A 7,245-nucleotide genomic window follows, 5' to 3' on the forward strand; every position below is an offset into this window, starting at 1 on the left:
ATGAAATATAATTCCAATAAGGGCCTCCGTTGTGCTGCTCCTCAGAACTTTTCCTACAGGGCTTCTGCTGAGATTCCGTGTGGCACCAGCCTGTCAAAGCAGGTAGGCAGTGCCAGCAACAACTACTTAGTGCCTGCTTCCATGAAACTGAACAGATCCTCTCTGTGGTGTTCTTGTCCCTGGCTACTTCATTCAGTTCTCTAGGGATTAAACAAAATGCAGATTTCCCCCCTTTTTTTCTGGAGGTAACACGCTGGAACTGTAGTACAGCACTGGCACTTTTACATTTCCAAATAGTTGCTGCAGCCAGAACTGCCAATGTCATCAAATGGGAGATTAATTTATTTCTCTCTCCTGATTTTGAGATAGTTGGAACCCTTCAAAAGAAGCCACATCTCCCCCACTCCTCCTAAAACCCACACACTTCAGCTGAGAACGCAACCGACTGTAGTTTTCCTAACCGATACGGAAAAGGGATTTATTTTTCTGAGAGCTTAACTATATGCCATGGACAACCCACCTAGGTTGTCTGTAATGGTTTTATGGTCACAGTTTTATAACATGGCTCTCATGGGAGAAACGGTGTCCGAGTTCATCACATAAACTGTGCTAGAAATACTGGCTGTTTCTAGTCGAGAGCACATACAGGCCAAGTGTTGTTTGAGGAACCAGCTTGAGATCTTAATGAATGGCTGGCACAATCAAAAGCAAAACTCGACACTGGAGGCTCCTTCTTTCAAGATCTCATCAATATTGCCAAGTGTGTGCCTTGCTTTCATTTTGGGTGGCCCTCCTGAGCTCAGAATAGCTCGAACCTTTGTTAAGTGGGAAAGCCTGAATAATTCCTAACAGATAAAAGTGGGGAAAGATGTTGAGGGCTTTGTGTGTTTTCTCTCTGTTTAACAGTTGCACTGCATAGCGGATGGAATGACGTGTGAAACTTTCTGCGCCTTTATATAATGTGCTGAAGATGGGGCATGCTCTCCACTATCGTAACACAATCTTGGTGATGATAGGCTGTTTCAGGGAATAAAGCTGGGATGGTGCAGTCAGGTATACCGGGACAAATATTTCTAGCAGCCTTCCTGGAAGGTTGGGGAAGGAGGGGTGGAAAATGTTCCTTCATTAACTTCCTTAGGTTTGAATCCAAGCCTGATTTGAGGCAATTCCCCTCTCCCACATCAGTCCCTGGCTTGTGTCTCATTCTTCATGGCCGTTGTCTGTTCAGAGAGGGGGGAACACAAGTGCCTGCAGAGGAGAACAAGGGAGATGAAACTCTGAATGAACTTCCTTACTTCACTTTAAGTGGTTTATTAAGAGAAGCAGATACGTTGCTAAGTGTCCACACAAACATTAGCCCCAAATAAATAGCCACCTTGCCCTGACAAGTTGCACATAATCAAAAGTAAGTCAGAAAATATGAGAATGGGCAATGCAGCCAAATTGTTAGTGTGAGCGACATGAATGAGGCCCAGCATCTGTTTACAAAGCTAATAATATGGAGTGGCACATGAACAAAGAATGTCACTCATTCTCAATTTAAATTCCCTTTAAGATACTTAGAGAGATCAAAAAGAGTTTAAAAGCCTTCTTTGAAAGCTCACTTTGAAAATACCTGTTCCTTTGTTAGGTCTAAAATGCTGAACATAGCTGTCCAAATCTTGTTAGAGAGATAATGCCTTCTAAATATGTCCCTGACCCTCCTGCTCTGACACTGGCCTCTGGGCAGTGTCTTACCAGGTAAGTCCTCTGTTAGATCATTCTGATAAATGCACAGCCAAACTATGGAGAAACACAGGCCCAGAGGTGACACAATGGTGTCACCATGTTCAATCCTCTCTGGGCTAGGACAGAATAAACCAACAACCAAAATTTCCCTAAATATTAGACCATATAAAGCCAGTTGGCATCTGTCTGTCTCGAGAAACAATGGAAGAGTCCACCATTGGGGGTTGAAGTCAAACCCCTGGAGAGTTACAGTGCCTGCTGTGGCTGTAGAGACCAATGCAGGAGAGACATGTTTTAGTGCAGCTTGGGCAGATGATGGCGTCCAGTTTCGCTGTTACACCTTAAAAACCAACAACATCTATTATGGACTTTAACAGACGCCAGTCCACTCCATCAGAAGTATGGAGCCTTAACCAGAGCTGTATTTTTCCTGCATGGATTGACTGAGAGTACAGTATGGTGAATCAGCCATCTTGAGCACAAAGGTCTCTATATTAAGTGAACATAATTTGTTCTTGCTCAGTTAATTCAGCCTCTCTGCTATCACCACCTCATATGAACCCCAGGAGATCTTCCAAACCGCATTAATGTGAAGTCTTCCAAGTTGCTTTTGTATAATTGGAAATCCCTCCCACACCCGTAACCTCATCTCCACCTTGCCCCATTCATAAGGACGATGGCACTGCAAACAAGCCATTCTTAGAGAAGTGCTATGTTGAGCTCTACCAGTTTAGTTTGTCAGTGGTGGTCAACAGTCCCTAGCTCTCAAACCCTGGACAGGTAGACACAGCTAGTGTGTCTTCAGAGGCTTTTTGAAGGAGCTGTAAAAACCAACTTCCTAGCCTAAGGGTGTTTCACATTACCACCTTAGAAATTACCCCCTGCTCCACTGGTTTGTTTCACAGCTTGCCCTCCCACCCAGCAAGCTGTCCACATTACAGCTTAACTAATGTCAGATTTGTTTGTTTGTATACATGCCAGGAGGTGTTGGCGAGGCAGGGATGTCAAGAGATGAATCAGGAACAGCTTTAAGGATTCCAATTGGTGTGAAGCTGGATTGCCCATTGTTGCCTCCAGCATACCCTCTTCCCTGTAGGGATGGTGGTTAAGGTTGGGGTGGTACCTGTAGAACCAGCACTGGGAATCTGATCCTCTTGCTGATACAATCATGACACTTACCAGTCCTGTCCTGTCCAGGTAACAGCAATGTTGCTGGTGGGAGGAGGGCTCTATGGCTGTTCCCACCCATGCCCACTGTCTGAGTTTAGTCTACCTAATGAAGGGATCATATGACAGGACTAACCTATCCTCTAATCCAGGCATCCCCAACCTTTGGCCCTCCAGATGTTTTGGACTACAATTCCCATCATCCCTGACCACTGGTCCTGTTAGCTAGGGATCATAGGAGTTGTAGGCCAAAACATCTGGAAGGCCGCAGGTTGGGGATGCCTGCTCTAATTCACCAAGTTTTCAGCACTTAGGGGTAATAATGCTGTTTCAGCAGATGACAGTATAGCGGTTGCTGTGGAAAAAATACTGACGTGCTCCCCTGTGTTCCTCCTCTGCTACACTACTGGTCTATCTTCGGGGGGGGGGCATGATATAAAACTTTGATTTTGATAGTTTCTTGGGTCATACCTTGTGTGCTTTGTTGCGATATGAATTGTTCAGCTCCTTCAAGGAATGAGGTCTAATGACTTGATAAATCTTTTCTTGGGTTGTATTATTTTTTTAAAAAAGACAACAACAAACAAACCTGTTAAATCAATCAGAAGAAGTCAGGAGAGTTTCTCCTACTTAACCTGGACTCCTGCTGGTTTTCTATACAGCTGAGCAGACAACCCTGTCACAACATTATAAGGCCAATTAACATCTCGGCTGGATAGGGGAACCATGCAGCGACTTTTTCAGCAAGCCACAGACATTCTGGCAAGGCACACCAAGACTTATTGAAAGAAGCACCTTCATTCTGAAAAGGGCTAGGAAAACTTCCCTGACGTCCTTGTGACTGTATATTAAATCAGAAGTGAAGTATTACTGTATATATGCACTTGTGGATGGAAGGAAGGCCTGTATACAGTGTTTGGGGTAAAAGCAACTTGCCAATGTTATTATAATCACCCTACTGATGTGGAATAGGGCTGAGGACTTTAGAAAGATTTGGACAAATATGGTGTCAGGCTATTGCCCTCATGCCCTGCTCGTGCACATCATATAAGGCTCTGTGAGAAACAGGATGTTGGACTAAGCAGTGCTTTGATCCAACAGATCTCAGGGGAAACCTGCTCTTTAGTGCTAAATTGGAACAAACGTCAGTCCAGAGAAAACTCAAACTGCTGTTTGCTCTAACTGAACACAAAAGAGAAGTTTTTCTCAAGGGAAAGTTGCAGGACAAAAGGAAGTGTGGCTGAGCCCTCAAAGGTGCTCATAGCAAATGTTTCACCTTTCTATTTGCCACCTTAAATGCTGAAAAACTAAGCCCATTGTTACTCTTATTCCTTTTCTTTCATGTTTTATATTAATATTCTACAATTACCTTACCTCCCAATAGTCTCCCATCAGGGAACAGATCAGATCCGCACCTGTTTAGCTTCAGCACTTAGGGAGTAGCAGGTGTTCCCTGAGCCCAAGTAAATGTTGCGTTTACTAATCTACTGACTAAACCAATTAAAGTTTGCAACTATGTTTGTAGGTGAGGGAACTCAAATAACACCCATCTAATCTGGCTGGGGGAAAGATAATTTTGTGGAAAGAGTTATAGACATGTTAATTAAAACAACTAGTTTGGATTGATTTAGGGAACTCAGTTAAAAACAAAAGTCATTATACCTCACATGAAGTCTCCACGGAGAAGGTCAATGGCTTTAGGCCTCTCTCTGCAAGGAAAATGGCTAAAGAATTAATTTCTGAGCACCAGTTAAGATTAAGCCAGTCACAAGGCATCTTAATCACAAGACTTTTTTTGCACAGCGAGGGTCATGCTTGGAGAAACATTCTAAGGGAAGCTGATCCAAAACCCATCTATTTCCTTGGTCCAGATGGGACAAAGAGGTGTTTGGTTCCCGAAAAGAGACAGAGTTGAATTAAAAATAGCAGAATTGGAATTAAAAACACTAAAATAACCACCCCCATCACTACAAATCCTTGTAAGAAAGCTGAGTCTGTAACACAGATGAACTGAAGTTGTGGTTCATAAACTCCTTCTCCTTCCCACCTTAGAAACAAAAGCTGCATTTCTTAACAGATGACCTTTTTTGATTATTCACTAACAGCAGTCAGCTTGAATAGCTAGGGAAATGTTACATAACCCATTGCTGTGAGTGCACTGTTGAATTCGAAGGAATGCCATTCCTGAAGTTTGTTTAATTATAGCCCAGCACATCAATGTGGTGTCCATCTTTGCGCGCTCTCTCTCTCTCTCTCTCTTTGGATTGCCAGTGAAATGTCACAGCTTTGGCTTTTGTGGAGGTCAAACACCAGCCTCACTGTTAAGTTAAACAAGGAGGGCTTCTCAAGCAGCCATTGTTCAGAGATTCTTTCCAGGAGGGAGGTGCCGCTGACCAATTATCTGCCCTGTTCCCAAATACTCCAAAGCACTTTTACACTCTGCTTCTTTCATTAATTGGATTATTTGTTTTCAAGTATCTTGCTGAGAAAGTCAAATTGTCCCACGCCTGGTTAGCAAAAGCCTAGGATAATTGTGATTGGTTTGAAATGGTTTGAAGTGGGATGAACAGAGCATAGAGGTCTGTTCTGGTTCCTGAGCCTGCTGTGACCATTTAGTACATGCTGGGCTTATCCCCAGATGCCAGGGGATCTGAATCAGCCATCCTATAGTTTAAACATCATGCATTGCACACATGTCGATCCACTTTTAAAGAAGAAATGAATCCAGTCAAACTACTGGCAGGACTTCCAAAATTAACCACATCACCACTGTGGAGAACACCAGCCCTGTGTGTCCCCCACTGCAAATGAACAGCATTTAGCACAGAAATCACAGCCCCAACATTTAAAAAAATGTAAAAAGTCTGCAAATTAAGCAATGGTGGCATGGAGACACAGCACAACTTACTTGCTGTTAGAGAGGGAAAGGGAGGAATTGGTGACGGTGGGAACAATAAAATGGATAGGTGTCAATGGTGGGGATAAGTGTCGACGCAATAATGTGGGAGCATTGGGAAGCATTGCAGAACAACTGATAAAAGTGGGATGTGGATGATCTGGTACAAATGTATTTCAAATGCACTATTAATGCAATCAGCAACATGTTGCTACATACGTCTACAATAAAGCAGCAGTCTGGATGGGTTCTACTGCTATTTTATATATTGCTGTCCTTGCCATGATCTAATTCTAGTCCTCATTTTCTATCTCTGTGTATCTTCTCGGAGGTTAGAAATAATTGTATTGCCACGCAAAACATTCCACACACCTGAACCACTTGGCAAGATGAGATAGCGAGCTCACTGGGGTGGGAAAGTTCACCCCATCATTTGTATGTGCTGTCAGCCTCATTCATAGGCTTGTGGTACTCTACAAGGCCAAGTATGCCCCCCCCCCCAACAACAAATGTGCTTTGCATCTCTTCTGCTTTCTGTCTTGATAATAGCTGTACTTCTCCACATTGGTTTAAAAGCCACTCCATATTTAGCCACCTATTGCCTTTCAAAATCTTCATCTTGGCACACAACTGGCACACAACTGAGGGCTGGTGGCCAGCCTTTGAGCATGATAGCACTGAGCATGTGGTGCAGAATTAGCTGCCTCTAAACAACACCAAAAGAACATTTGTCTGCTGTTAGATGAGTGGCAAAGTTGTGTTTAGGAGCCTGCACACTTTATGATTGATACAATATATGATCAAAAAACGATAGCTATGAATTTCATACTTATATGAATAGTGGAAGGAAGGAAGGAGGGAAGGAAGGGAATTTGAAAAATACTCCTGTTTGACAGCATCTATTTTAAAAAGTACAGTTGCCCACCCTGGACTGTGGTGAGGCCTTAAAAAGGTAAAGGTAAAGGACCCCTGGGGTTGCGGCGCTCATCTCACTTTACAGGCCGAGGGAGCCGGCATTTGTCCGCTGACAGTTTTTCTGGGTCATGTGGCCAGCATGACTAAGCCGCTTCTGGCGAACCACAGCAGCACACGGAAACGCCGTTTACCTTCCCACCAGAGCGGCACCTATTTTTCTACTTGCACTTTCTGGTGTGATTTTGAACTGCTAGGTGGGCAGGAGCTGGGACCGTGCAACAGGAGCTCACCCTGTCGTGGGGATTCAAACAGCCAACCTGATTGGCAACCCAAGAGGCTCAGTGGTTTAGACCACAGCGCCACCCGTGTCCTTAGTTATGGTTATTATGGACCTCACTGCTCTAGCCAGGGACTGTGGCCTTTGGCCCTATACAAACAATGCCTCACATGCAAAGACTGAGGCACAGATCTGGTGGCATTCTCCATACAAAGAAACAAGGGGGGAAAGACAGCTTTTGCTGCTAGACCAACAGGTGGGC

At 44.0% G+C, this 7,245-nt stretch overlaps 1 long non-coding RNA gene across 1 annotated transcript in view; it reads left to right on the top strand.

Moving 5' to 3' along the window:
• LOC310673684 overlaps positions 1-7,245 on the top strand; it is a 50,386-nt gene that overhangs the window by 22,477 nt on the left and 20,664 nt on the right. The window lies entirely within an intron of this gene.

Source organism: Podarcis tiliguerta, assembly GCF_965153285.1.
Source record: "Podarcis tiliguerta genome assembly, chromosome: 3".
In the NCBI taxonomy this organism is placed as follows: domain Eukaryota; kingdom Metazoa; phylum Chordata; class Lepidosauria; order Squamata; family Lacertidae; genus Podarcis; species Podarcis tiliguerta.